Source organism: Pecten maximus, chromosome 3 (assembly GCF_902652985.1).
Source record: "Pecten maximus chromosome 3, xPecMax1.1, whole genome shotgun sequence".
Taxonomy (NCBI): domain Eukaryota; kingdom Metazoa; phylum Mollusca; class Bivalvia; order Pectinida; family Pectinidae; genus Pecten; species Pecten maximus.
This window is the reverse complement of record NC_047017.1, coordinates 24,731,441-24,749,108: the sequence shown is the minus strand read 5'-3', so window position 1 is coordinate 24,749,108 and position 17,668 is coordinate 24,731,441. Positions and strand designations below refer to the sequence as shown.

The 17,668-nt window shown below is 35.0% G+C and overlaps 1 protein-coding gene across 1 annotated transcript in view; it reads right to left on the bottom strand.

Moving 5' to 3' along the window:
* LOC117323675 overlaps positions 1-5,353 on the bottom strand; it is a 105,578-nt gene extending 100,225 nt beyond the window's left edge. The window contains exon 1 of the mRNA XM_033879040.1: positions 5,329-5,353. The gene's annotated coding sequence lies outside the window, so the exon portion shown is untranslated. The remainder of the gene's footprint in view (positions 1-5,328) is intronic.
* Between the last annotated feature and the right edge of the window lie 12,315 nt (positions 5,354-17,668).

The window sequence follows — 17,668 nt, the reverse complement described above, 5'->3', positions numbered from 1 at the left end:
AAAAGCCCTCAGAAGAATGACAGACCAAGAGAAACACCAGTATGCTGTTGCTGCTCTCCTGAACGTTATAACAACGTTGACCTAGAAACTCAATTTGAAGAACGTCGACGTTCCCCGACGTTTCTCCAATTTTTCAAAACGCAACCAAACGTCCACCAAAACGCTATAGTGTGACAGGGCCTTTAGGCTATAGAGCCTCACTTTTATAGGTAAAAGTACATCACCTATATCTTCTCTTCCGTAACTTTCCACATTTTCATCGGAGTCATTATACGGTAATCAAAAATAATATATATTTAAGTGAATGTCATAAGTTTTCCAGGCAACCACATGAAATATACCTGTAGGTATTATGAGACAAGGAAGTGGGACGACGAAGTGTGTTGCACACCTGGATGAACATGTGGAAAGTTTATTGTGAACAATGTAATTAATGGGCCTGTATTGCTCACCTGCTTCTAATGCAAATTTATCTAGGTCATTTACACAAATACTAAGCTCGACCACCACCACTTCAATCTGAGTGGGCTAGGTTTATATGTATCTAAAACACATTTTGTAGCCCTTCATTCCAGAATTCTACTGTCCAATCAAGTCTGTGTCTCTTGGTCATTGAGAAATCATTGTTTAAATATTTTAACATATTTGAGCCTTGCAACCTTGAATGTAGGTCTAGGTCACTCATTTGAACAAACTTGCATGGTAGCCCTTCACCCAAGCTTGCTACATTTAGCTCAATATCAGATCTATTGGGCCTGTTGTTATTTATAGGATGTTTAATTGTCAAAAGATGTAGCACATTGAACTCCTGTGACCTTGAATGTAGGTCAAAGTCATTCATTTAAACAAACTCAGTAATTTAATAAAACCCTTCACCCCAGAATGCTACAAGTGCATATATCAGGTCTAAATTAATGGAGATATCTTTATATTGACAAAATAGAGATATTTCTATATAGATTAGAGATGTCTTAACTTCAATTAAATTAGATAGAATTAAGATATTGGTATTTATGTATAATATCGATATTGGTACAAAAAAAAATAAAGATATCTTTATTTAAATTAAAGACATCACATTTAAATACAGATGTCGCTATTGATATGAATCAAAAACAGAAATATCAGTATTTAATTGAAAAAAAAATGAGATATCTATTGAAATGTAAGTTAACACCCAGTCCCAGACTAGCTACCACTAGGTCTATCTATTTCCCCCAAATTGCGTGTGCTACTGTAGCTCAGAGGAAGGTGACGTTAATTACATTTGTCTGTTAGAAAAGCCTCAAATACATTGTATGTATAGTATACCCATTAAGTTTTGCGTCTCTTGTTAAGATGTTAGGTCTGTTTGTAGTCTAAAATATATTTGATGATGTAGGCCTACTGTGTAATTATACACTATAGTTTTGGCCTACTAAATGTTGCCCCAATATCATGTCTTGCCCCTGTGATCCCGTTTTAAAAATGGTTGGCCCAATATAATTCCATATTGAAAACATCATATTTAAAGCCTCTGGTTACACACAATTTGGGTTATAAAATAGCGCCATGCGTGTAGGCCTATGTTATTGTATTTTTGTAGAGACAGTTGTTTCTAGTCAAGCTGGTAAATATTTCTGTTGCCAGGTTACCTGTGAAGCAGTCTGCTACTCATGACCTCAGCTGGTACAAGTGTGAGTATGACATAATGACGTATTTTGAAGAGCCGGATTATCCTTCACAGAGTGTGAACATATACTGTAGATACACTTTATACACTCCGGTGTCACAGAACGTCAAACCTACACGATCCTAAGACAGTTGAAATATCATGAACGCGCACAGAACAAAGCGACAACGTTCAACACCCGGGTGTCCTTCCCCGAAAAAAATGAAATGTATATGCTCTGTGGTGCGTTCTAGTGCATTCTAAGCCCACAAAGTAGAGGTTTACAAATAAGAAATTTTAGAAGTTTTTTTTCCTTGAAACTTTATTTATACTGTACACACATACAATCGCTGTTGTGTCACCATCAGCTGAGTCTCAGACAGTCTTGGATAAGGTAATGGGCTCGTGACGTTTTGGAGGGAAGGTGGATGGAACACCTTTTATTACGTAGTTGAGATTTGCACAATAATTAACAAATCTGGACTAGATTCTATCTAATATTGCTCGTAATGTTTGTGAAAGATAGGGGCCCCGATTGGTTTATAATAGTACATGGTTATAAAACGACAGGATTTGGTTGGGTTTATTTTGTTTAACGTCTTATTAACAGCCAGAGTCATTTAAGGACGTGCCAGGTTTTGGAGGTGGAGGAAAGCCGGAGTACCCGGAGAAAAACCACCGGCCTACGGTCAGTATCTGACAACTGCCCCACGTAGGTTTCGAACTCGCAACCCCCAGAGGTGGAGGGTTAGTGTTAAAGTGTAATATACATATTAATGGTAAACCAATATAAACCTTTATTAAACTTGTTTCGGTATCAGCAGTGAAACGAGAGAACAGTATTCCAATTTCACAATTTTAATTATGGTAACATATAGCACGAAGACAAATGCAAGACTGTGTTGTAAGATATTAGGCGTCCTACCTTACGTAATGTTGGTATTGTATTATGAAGCAAGCAGGTAAGAAATTTAATCTGTGTTTATGTAGATGTTAGTGATAGTTTGTGTAGATGTTAGTGCTAGTTTGTGTAGATGTTGGTGCTATAGTTTGTGTAGATGTTAATGTTATTTGTGTAGATGTTAGTGATAGTTTGTGTAGATGTTAGTACTAGTTTGTGTAGATGTTAGTGCTAGTTTGTGTAGATGTTAGTGATAGTTTGTGTAGATGTTAGTACTAGTTTGTGTAGATGTTAGTACTAGTTTGTGTAGACGTTAGTGCTAGTTTGTGTAGATGTAAGTGCTAGTTTGTGTAGACGTTAGTGCTAGTTTGTGTAGATGTTAGTGCTAGTTTGTGTAGATGTTAGTGCTAGTTTGTGTAGACGTTAGTACTAGTTTGTGTAGATGTTAGTACTAGTTTGTGTAGATGTTAGTACTAGTTTGTGTAGATGTTAGTGCTAGTTTGTGTAGATGTTAGTACTAGTTTGTGTAGATGTTAGTGCTAGTCTGTGTAGATGTTAGTACTAGTTTGTGTAGATGTTAGTACTAGTTTGTGTAGATGTTAGTGCTAGTTTGTGTGGATGTTAGTACTAGTTTGTGTAGATATTAGTACTAGTTTGTGTAGATGTTAGGACTAGTTTGTGTAGATGTTAGTGCTAGTTTGTGTAGATGTTAGTGATAGTTTGTGTAGATGTTAGTACTAGTTTGTGTGGATGTTAGTGATAGTTTGTGTAGATGTTAGTACTAGTTTGTGTAGATGTTAGTGATAGTTTGTGTAGATGTTAGTGCTAGTTTGTGTAGATGCTGGTGCTAGTTTGTGTAGATGTTAGTGCTAGTTTGTGTAGATGTTAGTGCTAGTTTGTGTAGATGTTAGTGCTAGTTTGTGTAGACGTTAGTACTAGTTTGTGTAGATGTTAGTGCTAGTTTGTGTAGATGTTAGTACTAGTTTGTGTGGATGTTAGTACTAGTTTGTGTATAGATGTTAGTGCTAGTTTGTGTAGATGTTAGTACTAGTTTGTGTAGATGTTAGTACTAGTTTGTGTGGATGTTAGTACTATTTTGTATAGATGTTAGTGCTAGTTTGTGTAGATGTTAGTGATAGTTTGTGTGGATGTTAGTGCTAGTTTGTGTAGATGTTAGTGCTAGTTTGTGTAGATGTTAGTGCTAGTTTGTGTAGATGTTAGTGCTAGTTTGTGTAGATGTTAGTGATAGTTTGTGTAGATGTTAGTACTAGTTTGTGTGGATGTTAGTGATAGTTTGTGTAGATGTTAGTGCTAGTTTGTGAAGATGTTAGTACTACTTTGTGTAGATGTTAGTACTAGTTTGTGTAGATGTTAGTGCTAGTTTGTGTAGATGTTAGTGCTAGTCTGTGTAGATGTTAGTACTAGTTTGTGTAGATGTTAGTACTAGTTTGTGTAGATGTTAGTGCTAGTTTGTGTGGATGTTAGTACTAGTTTGTGTAGATATTAGTGCTAGTTTGTGTAGATGTTAGTACTAGTTTGTGTAGATGTTAGTGCTAGTTTGTGTAGATGTTAGTGCTAGTTTGTGTAGATATTAGTGCTAGTTTGTGTAGATATTAGTGCTAGTTTGTGTAGATGTTAGTACTAGTTTGTGTAGATGTTAGTGATAGTTTGTGTAGATGTTAGTACTAGTTTGTGTAGATGTTAGTACTAGTTTGTGTAGATGTTAGTGCTAGTCTGTGTAGATGTTAGTACTAGTTTGTGTAGATGTTAGTACTAGTTTGTGTAGATGTTAGTGCTAGTTTGTGTAGATGTTAGTACTAGTTTGTGTAGATGTTAGTGCTAGTTTGTGTAGATGTAAGTGCTAGTTTGTGTAGATATTAGTGCTAGTTTGTGTAGATGTTAGTACTAGTTTGTGTAGATGTTAGTGCTAGTTTGTGTAGATGTTAGTGATAGTTTGTGTAGATGTTAGTACTAGTTTGTGTAGATGTTAGTGCTAGTTTGTGTAGATGTTAGTACTAGTTTGTGTAGATGTTAGTACTAGTTTGTGTGGATGTTAGTACTAGTTTGTGTAGATGTTAGTGCTAGTTTGTGTAGATGTTAGTGCTAGTTTGTGTAGATGTTAGTGCCAGTTTGTGTAGATGTTAGTGATAGTTTGTGTAGATGTTAGTACTAGTTTGTGTAGATGTTAGTGATAGTTTGTGTAGATGTTAGTACTAGTTTGTGTAGATGTTAGTACTAGTTTGTGTAGATGTTAGTACTAGTTTGTGTAGATGTTAGTACTAGTTTGTGTAGATGTTAGTACTAGTTTGTGTAGATGTTAGTGCTAGTTTGTGTGGATGTTAGTACTACTTTGTGTAGATGTTAGTACTAGTTTGTGTAGATGTTAGTACTAGTTTATGTAGATATTAGTGCCAGTTTGTTTTCCTCTGTTAATATTACCAGGAGCGTGTGTTTGAGCACACAAATTAAACAACGATATAGTACATTTGACAGTGATTTTCCCCATCAAAACAGGTACGTTAATCCCTTATATTGTGGCATTTTCGAAAATATGTTATAAATGTTTGGTAAATATCAACAGACATACAATATACGTCTTGATATACATGTCTATATACTTACTGTTCGGTAACAATTATAATCCCAATAAATCACTGTTTAAAATAAAATTTGTAGTTCCGTGATAATGAACAGTTTGAACACTTTTTGTCGTCGATTCATTTTCAATAAGTAAACTTCCGTAAAGGAATATGAACCTTATACACACGCTACATACCTCCTAACTGCTGTACATATGTGTTACCGCTATAACCGGACGGTTCCCGGATACCCCGACTCAGAACAGGCGCACGCGATAGATTGATGGATGGGTGTGATCAGTGATACCCTCAGGGTGCGTACAAATTCGTCCTTTCCGGTTTAGAATTAACCAATTGAGTACATTAAACCGTCTGACAGGAAGGATGTTGAACTATAAATCCTACAAACCAACAATACATGGAACTTTGTGTACATCACTAAATCGACAGATTTGAATAATCAGTAAATACGCACATTGTTTCTATACTTTCTATAAACATTTGAAGGGCCCGCGAGGGACCTTAAATTATATGTATGTTTTATATCTAGTATTTAATATCCCAAACTCCATGTAAGTGTAGTAAGTTGTTGAGGTTAAAATGTCACGTAGTTGTTAGATTCTCGTCATACCTGAAATGCCTCTGCTAATAATCACTTTAAGACATAATACATTTTTAATAGGAATTGCAATAACATATAATTAAGCTCAATTTGATTATCTCCCTTAAGTACATGTGTATGAGGTGAAACTGTTTAATAGGCTTCCTTTATCTATTCTATAAACGTTGTAAATATAATACCACACTAATAGTTATAATGCAATATTTATTAGAACATTTGGATAATACATATAACCACGAACTTCGATCTGATTGATTGATTGGTCGTTCGATCAATCGATTGATTGATTGATTGATTGATTGATTGATTGATTGATTGATTGATTGATTGATTGATTGATTGATTGATTGATTGATTTTAACGGCTTGTCGACAGCTGTGGTCATTAAAGGCCAAATAATATTGAGTTGGGGTATACGGGTTTTTTAAACGGTTGGAGTGTATTGAATTTTTAAACTGTTGAAGTTAAAATCACGTGGTCACGGCCTCTATGTACATATATATATAATGGTGGCTTAAGTAATGCAGATAAAATATAATAAAGAAAACAGATGGTGAATTGGAATCGGTTGAATGAAGTGAGAAAAATAACACGGAGTTATATTTCTTAAAAAGATAGATCTTTTTCAAACAGTCGAAAATACAGTTCTCCTACCTGTAACATTGAAGTATTTGTGACGAATAAATTTGAAATCCGAACAATCGATCATAAAATGTGCAACGGTATATATATGGGGAGTCACATGTATAGCGCACAGGTGGAGGGTCTTCCCGTGTTAAAAGTGTGAATGGGTAAGAGAAGTATGCCCAAGGCGAAGTCGGGCGAGGACCACTTGCTCACTGCGAAGTTTTCGATTTGCAGGGCGTGAATGAAAAGTTTCTTTCTAGAGACCATCGCTTCTGCTAATGGTCCTTTGCCAGATTGAATTGACGATTTGATGTCTGTATGTGACAGTGTCACTCATTGTTGCGGGATGCTTGGTTAGAGCATTCAAGGCTGCTGTGGCGACTCTCTCATTTCCTTAGATACCAAACTGTCCCGGTATCCAGAGAAGGCTTAGCTGATAACTCAGAAATTTGGTGGATCCGGGGGATAAGGTTTTGGATCAGCATATTTTTCATACTTAGAAGAACAGACAGTGAATCTGAGCATATCACTGCTCTTCTGATGTTGTTGTGTTTGTCAATTTGGTCAAGGACTATATCAGTTGTAGACGCCTCTGCAAAGAAAACTGAAGCACCGTCTGGAAGTCGAATGTATTTGGAGATGGTAAACTAGTCAGAGCAGCCTGTTATTATCCCTTCTTTCGATATGTCAGTGTAGAGAATGGAGTGTGTGGCGAAGTGACGAAATGCAGCACCTCCGATATTATAAAATAAATTTGTCCACACCCATTTTCATTTTCTTGACTTCCATAATTCTGAACTAAACCAATTCCTTCTGACCATCCCTCCCCCTTTTTTCTCGTTTCGGCAATGGTGATAAAGTTCAATTTTTTTAGAATTACATCTTAAAAGTTTCCCATGTACAATGGAAAATTTCATTTGATCTAAAATTAATTCAATCAAAACGATTTAGAACTGTCCTTATCATCTTTTGTCCCTGATACTGTGCTGTGAAATTTGATACATTGTATTACGGACACATGTTTCCATACATTTATAAAGCGTGTGCATCACAAAACGTATAAGAAATAAAGAGTTATCTCTCTTGCTCTATATCATAAAATATACATTTTCAAACTTACATTGGCTGTAGGCCTAGTCGGTGTTACGTCCCTTTAAGAAAATGAATGTGATTTAAAAGAAAAGATAACGTAGATTTGAGTGAAATGCTCGGCGCGAATAGAAATATATTTTCAAATTACGTCAAATGTTTTTCAGACTCGGTGCGATTTGCAACTTCCATTTGCATCTAAAGTTTATCAAACTTGACGAGATTGGAAATATATCTCCAAATTGCGTTAAAAAGTTTATTAAAATCAACTCGATTTTGAAAGAGAAAATATGTTTTTAATGTTTTCAACATTTTCAATTAGTGTTATCTTAGTTTAATACACCTCCTCTGTCGAAATCGTGTGTCCGCGGCAGGTATTATCCTGCTGCATTATATATATGTAATGATATGATATATCGTAATGTTATACATGTATTGGTATTTTTTAAACATTCTTTTATCTTCGACTGTTTATCAATATATCTATATTATTGTCACGTGATTCCCGATAAAAGAACCAGTAAAAAATGTTGGTTAAATGGTTGTTTCTAAAAATAGATTATGAATCACTTGCACCTAGCAACTGATTAATTGCACTAGGGTAGTGATTTATAGGTTTGTAAACTATCACTTCCTTGGCTATTTAGAGGATCCTTAAATGACCACAGCTGTTGATAGGACGTTAAACAATACAGAATAAAACAATGTATTTACCATGCATAACACGCACAATCCCTATTGTAGGTAAATCATGGAATCCGGTTGATTACTGTAAACAATGATACAATGACAAAATAGGAGCATGTTGTTGGATTGGTCTGATTCTACATGGCTGGACGAATAGAAAGTTAGAAGAATAGTAAGTTATAAGTGTGTTTCTAACAACCAAATCAATTATCATAACTAATTCTACCATTAATCATTTGTCATTACTAATTTTTAACATAAAAGTATTTTATATGCCATGCATCTGAATAATTGAAACAGGAATCTAAAAACAAAAACGTAAAATCTGATATAGTGTTTTGATTTCATTGTATTGTTATTATTTAGCTGAATTTTATGTGTTATTGTATTGTATTGTTTACGGTAATTTGAGTCATTAAGGGCCAAACAACATCGGATTAGGAGAACGTTCACAGAAAGAAACAAATCAAACCAAAACTAAAATCTTAGAAAGTAACAATCTAAAAATTACTGATATCAAACGAAGTGGTCTATTGCACGTAAGTAATACAATATAATTATTTCATGAAAACTTAACGTGAAGAAAGATTTTCACGAGTCTGTATGAAGTTAGAACACACTCGATCATAAAATGTTACCACGTTAACAGCAAAAGATCGCAAGCATGACAAAGGGGAAGATGTGATTTTCTTAAAATGTGGTAGATTTCAGTCAAACATAAGTACCTTTTTAAGGCGATCTTACAATGTTGATAGGATGTGCATGTTCAATTTACTTTTAATCCGCTCATTTAATGGAGAGAAAAAACCCCAATATAATTCGAAAAGAAATGAACTAAAGAGAGAATGACAGTATAAAGCATTTAGTAAACATTAGTGCACTTTGATGATAAAACAGTAACACATAATAGCCTGTCATTATGTTTATTTGACTCGGTCACAATGACCAACTTCGCCGGTTGAGGTGGTACAAAATAATATGGTCCCTAATCAATAGTAGCCACACTCTTTTAGCCCAATTGGTCAAGCCAGAGGACTGGCGTTCACCCTGCGTGTAGGGAGATTCAATTGGTCGAGCCAGAGGATTGGCGTTCACCCTGCCGGTAGGGAGATTCAATTGGTCGAGCCAGATGATTGGCGTTCACCCTGAAGGTAGGGAGATTCGATTGGTTGAGCCAGAGGATTGGCGTTCACCCTTCAGAATGGGGGGATTCGATTGGTTGAGCCAGAGGATTGGCGTTCACCCTTCAGATAGGGGGATTCGATTGGTTGAGCCAGAGGACTGGCGTTCACCCTTCAGATAGAAATCATTCGCTGCTATTTTTATTTCCTTGCACAAAATTCATTATAGACTTCTTCTGGCAGTGGATTTTACTCTTTTCAGAGATGTCTTTGACATTTTAATGCACCCGTGAATATTTGACGGGGATATGATGGTATGACGTCATCCGGCCGGCCGATTTTATAGAGCTACATATGTACCTTATATGGACGCGTACTGCTGAAGACACCCAGCAGAATGTTTGTTCGGATATCTCCTTCTACGTTTTGCAATAGATCTTCACAATCTAGAACCCTACGATACACGCAGATACTGCAGTGTATCGTACAAAATGTAGCGGAGCGGGAATAACAAGTCTATTTTTGTTTAGATTGCCGATCTATTTTAAACTTTGGGGGTGTCATAAACATTATAATATTATGTAATTGTGTTTTACTGACATTTTGATTCGACTCTTTTCGCAAAACGAAAAATACATATTGCCTACACGTTTCTCTTGAAACTTAGTAAGCTTTCTTCTTATAATGTCAATTTCTGTTTTTTTCTTGCATGGCATTGTGGTTAGTCTATAGTTACTTAGTCTATAGAAGGGTTAAAGCCGTTTGTTTATTTCAGTATTTGATTTCCATAGCATATAACAGATCTCTATAAACTTTAGTAGACTTAATGACCATCATAAAAATGGTGTTTTCCTGATGAGTTGCATTTTTATCAAGCTATTTTTGGCAAAATCATTCCCTCGCATGCTTTAACTTCTTTTCAACTCTAAAGACCTTGGTATGGCATGAATTTTACTTTCTCAATGGCATTTTGATTAGAAAATTAATCTTTTCAATATATGTTTATCCAATTGATTCACAAAATGCATTTATTTTGACACGGGACGGGCGGATATTGTTTCACCCCCTTGGTAATCTAGCTTGTTGAATATACTAATGGGAAGATTTGTTTCTAGCGTTCAGAACATTTTCACACATGGTGGTAGGTGCGACTTATGACCCAAATGTCATAATTTTTATCACTTACTCTAAAGTACTCTTTTATCTGCTCAGAGATGGTACTATCATAACGTCTAAATTTGATCATTTTACCTTGAAAGGATAGAATTATAGATTTTTTTCTCAAACCGAAACCAAATAAAAAAACAAAACAAAAAACAAAACAAAACAAAACAAAAAAAACTGGCGCTAAAAGCCATGCTTACGTACATGATAGGAATTTGATAGATATTCTCCAACGTAAAATCCAATAATATAGCAAAAACGTAAAGAATCGATATCATGTTTGCTTTGTATGCCACTTTGGAGACCTTCCTTTTGTTACCGACCAACTATGATCAAAAATATATCATATGATAATTAATAATATGTTTGTGGTTATGAACACCATGTAATTATAATGAAGTTACTTAAATTGATAGATGCATTCTCTACATCGAATTAGGCCTATATCGATCCGCATTGCACGTGTCACGTGTTTTACGTCTCCAACAAGTACAATGTATATTGTAGGATCATTAGCACACGGATGGAAATGGCGGACCTTTCGATCATTTCAGGTAAGACAAACTAGAATCACATTTCATATCACGCACATTACATTTTATATAAAAATGTTATATAATGATTTACTTATTGGTACGCCTGTGTCGATTTGGGACTAATTACAGTAAAAACCTGACATGAAATATTACTAAAACAATATACATGTACTGTAAAGTGAATTGTTACTGCTGTATTACTACAGATATTTAATACCGTACTGTACCGTATGAAATTCTAGATTAGTTGCTGAAACGACGTTGCCTACTAAAACCAACATAGTACACGCTTTTATGTTCGTTTCTAAACACCCGTCAAATTTTACGGATATGGTATGGTATGGAACGCCATAGCTGTCACACATGACCCTAAAACAATATATTAATTGCTATTTTCATTATATCATTAGACTTTATCAATATATTGTTCGATTTTGTCGTTATATTATTTGAGTCTATCATTGTATTATATGATGTCATTATATGATTACGTTACACCATTATATATTATACGCTGTTGTCGTTATATTATTTGATTTCATTATTGTATTATTACCTTTTATCTTTATATTATTTACTCTCGTCATTATATTATTTTGTTTAATCGTTATATTCTTCTATATTATCCATTATACCATTCCGTCATCATATCATTCACACGTATCACGATAAGCCTTTGCATTGGAGGTTGAACTTACAAATGAAATATGACCAGCAGCTTCTCCGTCAGAAATCATCTTTTTGGCGGTAGTAATTATGCAAAAAGTGACCCTGGCGCAAAGTTCCGTTTACTTCGGATTCGCGAAGACGCTTGTCAGTATCGTATCTAACGTATAATTAGGTAGTGCAATAATATAATGAAATTGTACAATAATATAATGGTATGTTGCAATCATATCGTGATATGTGTGAATAATATGATGACGGAATGGTATAATGGATAATATAGAATAATATAACGATTAAACAAAATAATATAATGACGTGAGCAAAAAAGACAAAATGTTATAATATAATGATGAAATCAAATAATATAACGACAACAGCGTATAATATATTGGTGTAACGTAATCATATAATAATAATATAATGTAATACAATGATAAAATCAAATGATATTATGACAATATATAATAATATAACAACAAAATCGAATAACATATTGATAAATCTAATGATATAAGGACACCATCAATTAATATATTATTTTAAGTTCATGTGTGACAGCTATGGTGTTCCATAGTATGGTGTTGCCTGTTCGTCTGGTCGATATTTGTACCCAAATGTCATATTTTTTATGACTTATTCTAATACACTCCAAACAAGGCTTGGCTTGGCTAATACAATCTCTAATATGTCACAATCAACGCGTCTTCATTTTTTTTTTAACACACGCATTTTTGCATATTCTTTTCACAAGAAATGGCGCTATAGGCTTACTTGCGCTCAAGGTCGAATTTAATGGATATTGTCCAATGTAGAATCCAGTAATATAGCAAAAGCAAAATGAAACGTTATCATATTTGCTTTTAAGGGCACTCTGGAGACCTCCCTTTACATACACTTCACTACTTATGCTACTTTCATTTTTTTTTTATGTATTATTCATCCACTAGCTATAGCTAAGATATATAAATATATACAGTTTGTGTTAGTAAGTGTGTGTAAGTTGTCTTTGTTTCTCTCTGTATCATGTGGATACTTTATGTGGAAATGTCAAAAGTGGGAAAAAACTCGGGACAAAAACTTGTATATGGCAATGGCGGATCTTTCAATTATTTCAGGTAGGGTTAACTAGAATCACATTATATGTCGTACACATTATACTCAAATAAAATGTTTATACAATGATATTTATTGATACGCCCGTGTTGATTTGAGACTAATTACCGTAATGACCTAAGGTAAAATATTACTAAAACAATATACACGTGATCGTACTGTAAAGTGAATGGTTACAGCTGTATTACTACAGATATTTAAAACCGTAATGCTATATACTAAGTTACTGAAACCTCTGTTAAGGAAAAGTAACGCTGCCTACTAAAAGCCAACATAATACACACTTTAGAAGTTAGTTTCTTAACACCTGTCAAAATTTATGGAGTATTATGGTATGGCATTGTCATAATTCTTTATCACTCATTCTATGACGACTCAAAGCAAATTCTAGCTTGATTTATACAATCTCTAAGATGTCACTATCAACAAGTCTACATTGTTTTACTCAAACTCATGCATTTTAGCATATATCCTTTTCATAAGAAATGACACCAAAGCCATGCTTTTGCACATGACCAGAATTAAATGGATATTGTCCAACGTAGATTTCAATGATATAGAAAAAGTACAAAGAAACGATATCACATTTGCTTTTTATGCCACTCTGGAGATCTCCCTTCTGTTTCCGACCAATTAATAACAAAAATATTGTTTATTGCACAATATGTCTTATTTACTTCTGGAGTGACGGTAATTTATAATATTTCAAATTGGAACGGTGCGAAGGTCTTGTGTGGTTTGTTACCTTGTGGTTATAATGTAGCTACTTATATTGGTATATATTGCTATCGATCCGTATTGCACCTGTCAAGTGTTGTACGTCTCCAATAAGTAGGATCTTAGACACACAGGTAACGTGAACCTGAATGTTTGTAAAGAGAATGAATTTAACTATAAAACTGGAAACCTGACACGCTGCATCAACGACGAAGGTGCATTAAGATTTAATTGCGTACTAATCAAAAGTGTCAAAATGAAGCAAACATCACCATGCATCATCGAAGCGGTATGGTCTGTTAGCCAAGTGAAAACAAATAAAGTTAGTAAGCCGGTGTCTCGCACCTATATGCATGAGGCCCCGTGCGGGTTAACTTTGAAGCGGGCAAAAATGCACACGATGAGGAAATTAATGATAAATCAGGAGTCATCTGAAAATGCATTTGCGATGTCATGACGTCGGTAGTAATTGGTTAAGATTTAAAATTATTGTCCTTATTTTCATGCGTAAAACCTTCTAGTTTTGAACGAAATCAAAACCCTTATTGTGCCCCATAAGCACGGAGATGTAGAGTCAGGCTGGGTGCAGACCAGTGCCGATGACAGCATTGTAAAATAATAATTGAAATTATATTATGACATACATATGAAATCAGTAAATCAGTATTATAATTTATCTAATTAGGTGGGCTGCCAATTGGGGCCTTCTTTCGGCCAAGCAGAGATAATGCTGATATTTTGCAGGAAGATTACTACGATATTAAGATATCATGTTCAAACATAAAAGAATTGGGGGGTGTCAAAGTGAGAGGTTGTAAAATGAACATATTTTGCCGAGGTTCTTATAAACTAAATACATGTATTGCAGTAAAAATGATAGTTTTTGTAGTTTCTGTTAAATAATTACCAGATTTTAAGAATTCACTTCAAAAACAGTAAAATATGATAAAGTAGGTTAAGGTCACTTACTGTCTAAATGGTCTATTTTGATTTCAATTCTGGTAATTCACGGTGCTACTACGGTATTGATACGGTATGTCACGGTAATCAACGGTTTCAATACTACCTTAACACGACTTATGCCGGTAACACTACAGTAGCCACTACGAATCACTAGGAATCAGTACAGAGAGCCGCAGTACTTCCCGATAGCAGTTTCTAGTACGGCAATACTACGGATGTGTGCGACGGTACTGCCGTGCTTCACCGTAAAGTTTTGTGAGTCTCTGTGGCCCAGGAACAATACTGTATTCCCGGTTGGTCACGGATCCATGTACGGTGGTCCTGCGGTGGTCCTACGGTGCCACTACGATGCCAATACGGCGAAAAATACTATGATTCGATGCTTAGGAGATGTACTAGTGGACATACACCTGTATACTATAAACATAGATTAACAATCAACCAGCGTTACTAGCTATTACCATAATAAACGTGGATGCCCAGAAAAACTCAAATCCTTTGCATTAATAGCCGCAATTTCACTTCCGGAATACACAAATACAATATTACAACAATAATAATAAAATAAAAATAGATGAGCTTGTTATCAACAGATTGTATTTCAATAATACTTTTCATCATTTACTTAACAACAGCTCAAGTCTTAAAGCCAAAATGAATTGAAGTTCTAGCAAACATATTGTCTGAAAATCCACTATATTTCCCCTTTGGTGCCCCACCAAAAGGTCCACAAGAACCCTGCGTGATCAGTAACTTGCCAAATATAGATCCTGATCTCCATGACGTCGTGATCATTGTTATCAATATATTTTGGGTTTTGTCAATGGACGTTTTTGGTATTTGATATTAAAAAACAATACGACAATATTTAGTTTGAAAGAAATGTTCACTTAACCGCGTCCCACTTTGACCCCTCAATTTTTCATGAGCCCACACAAAATCGGAAGAACATAATACAAAATGAAGCACATCTTAAAGTATCTTTCTGCAAAATATTAGCGTTATCACTGATTGACCACAGAAAGGCCAAAAATTGGTACCCTCCTTATACAGATCCTGCAATCTATGAATTCATTAACTTCCATACTATTAACGAGATAAAAAAAAAAGACGATTGATTGATGGATGGATATGATCTGTGATACCCTCAGGGTGCGTACAAATTCGTCCTTTCCGGTTCAGAATTAACCAATTGAGCACATTAAACCGTCTGACAGGAAAGATGTTGAACTATAAATCCTACAATCCAACAATACATGAACCTATATATACATCACTAAATCGACGGATTTGAATAATCAGTAAATACGCACTTGTTTTTTTATAAACATTTGAAGGGCCCACGAGGGATCCTTACGTTGCATGTATATATGTAATTATATCTCAAAACCACCAAGCAAGTGCTGGTAAGTGGTTGAGGTTAAAATGTCACTTAGTAATTAGATTCTCGTCATACCTCAAGTGCGTTTGCTTATGATCACTTAGACAACATGCATATTTAATAGGAATTACAGTAACATCCGATCAATATTACCCCGGATTTTTTTAATTAAAGATCCACTCTGAAAACGCTTTCAAAAGGTAAAATATTTATAAATGATTCCTTTTTTCTTCGCAAAGATGAAACAGAATCATCCATTGAGATACTTCATCATTTTAAGTGACTTATTCAAAATGCTTTCTTCATTAATGCATCTTATTAAGGGTGCCATCCTCAATGTATGATTGGAGGATAGAGACTTATTAAGGTGTTATCCTCAATGTATTATTGGAGGATAGAGACTTATTAAGGTGTTATCCTCAATACTCAATAAGATGATAGAAGACTTATCTATGGTGTTATCCTCAATGTTTAATTGGATGATTGATAGGGACTAATTAAGGGTGCTAAACTCAATATTTAGGTGGATGATGAGGATTTATTAAGGTTTCTATACTAAATATTTAGTTGGATGACAGGCGGCTTATTGAGGGTGATATCCTCAATGTTTAATTGGATGATAGGGGACTTATTGAGAGTGCTATCCTCAATGTTTGGTTGGATGACAGGCGGCTTATTGAGGGTGATATCCTCAATGTTTAATTGGATGATAGGGGACTTATTGAGAGTGCTATCCTCAATGTTTGGTTGGATGATAGGGGACTTATTGAGAGTGCTATCCTCAATGTTTGGTTGGATGATAGGGGACTTAGCAAACACATTTGCTAGTACAACTGGGTGTAAAAATATAGAAAGAATAAGAGATTTACCTGAATAAAGTACTGTCAACCAATTCATTTTCATGGTGACCTAATTTCGCGTTTTCATGTCCAACTATCTTTGTTAACAGGTATTTTTAAAAACTTTTGATCAATCAAAGTCGGTAACATTGTAGTAATATGTTGATGTTTTGTTTTGATTTCTACACCATTCAATCTGGCTGAAAGGCCAAGACAATAGACCCTTACCTTAACATTGCCACCAAACTCCAGACCATGCCCCTACCATTCTGATAATAAAGTTACTATGTTGTTTCTCTTACTTACAGGCGTGTTGTTTCTTATAATCAAATCCACATTATGCAGTAAGAAGTACTGGTCAGAGATTCAGACTATTCGGGATCATTTACCAAAGTCCAGCTTCAATGCTACAACAACTCAGTCATTGCTGAAATGTGCCGCCTACAGCCAGCAGTCGGACAGCTGTTTGGCTTTTGCGTATAATAAAGTCACACAGACCTGTAGTCCACTTGACGATCTGAGACAAAGACAGTATGAGGAATCCACCTATGTCTGGTATCGTAAGTTCACGTGTAACAATATCATTTTCCAATATCTATTTATTCCTCTCGTCGTTTTCGTGGTCCAAAGGGGGAGAAGAATTGAATATATATCATGAGAATAAATTACAATTTCTCAAGAGTATCCTTTCTATGGTGTCCTTGTTGCAGGGAAATCAAGAAAGAGGGGATCGTTCTCTCCCGCCAAAGACTGAGGCGCACATTTTTTACACATTGTTAAAGAGAGACGATCTACAGGACTGCATAGCATCCAAATGAACCTTTATATACCTTAATATCAACACAATGTACCATATGCACTATGTGTTGTTTATCAGAAGGTTGAATTTCCTGTCGTAATTATACTCTGTTGAAAAGCTTGATATATAGATAACATAGGAACATAAATTACGAAGAAAACCAATTTTATGACTCGTGCCTTGACGGGCCTCGAACTCACAGTCTACAGC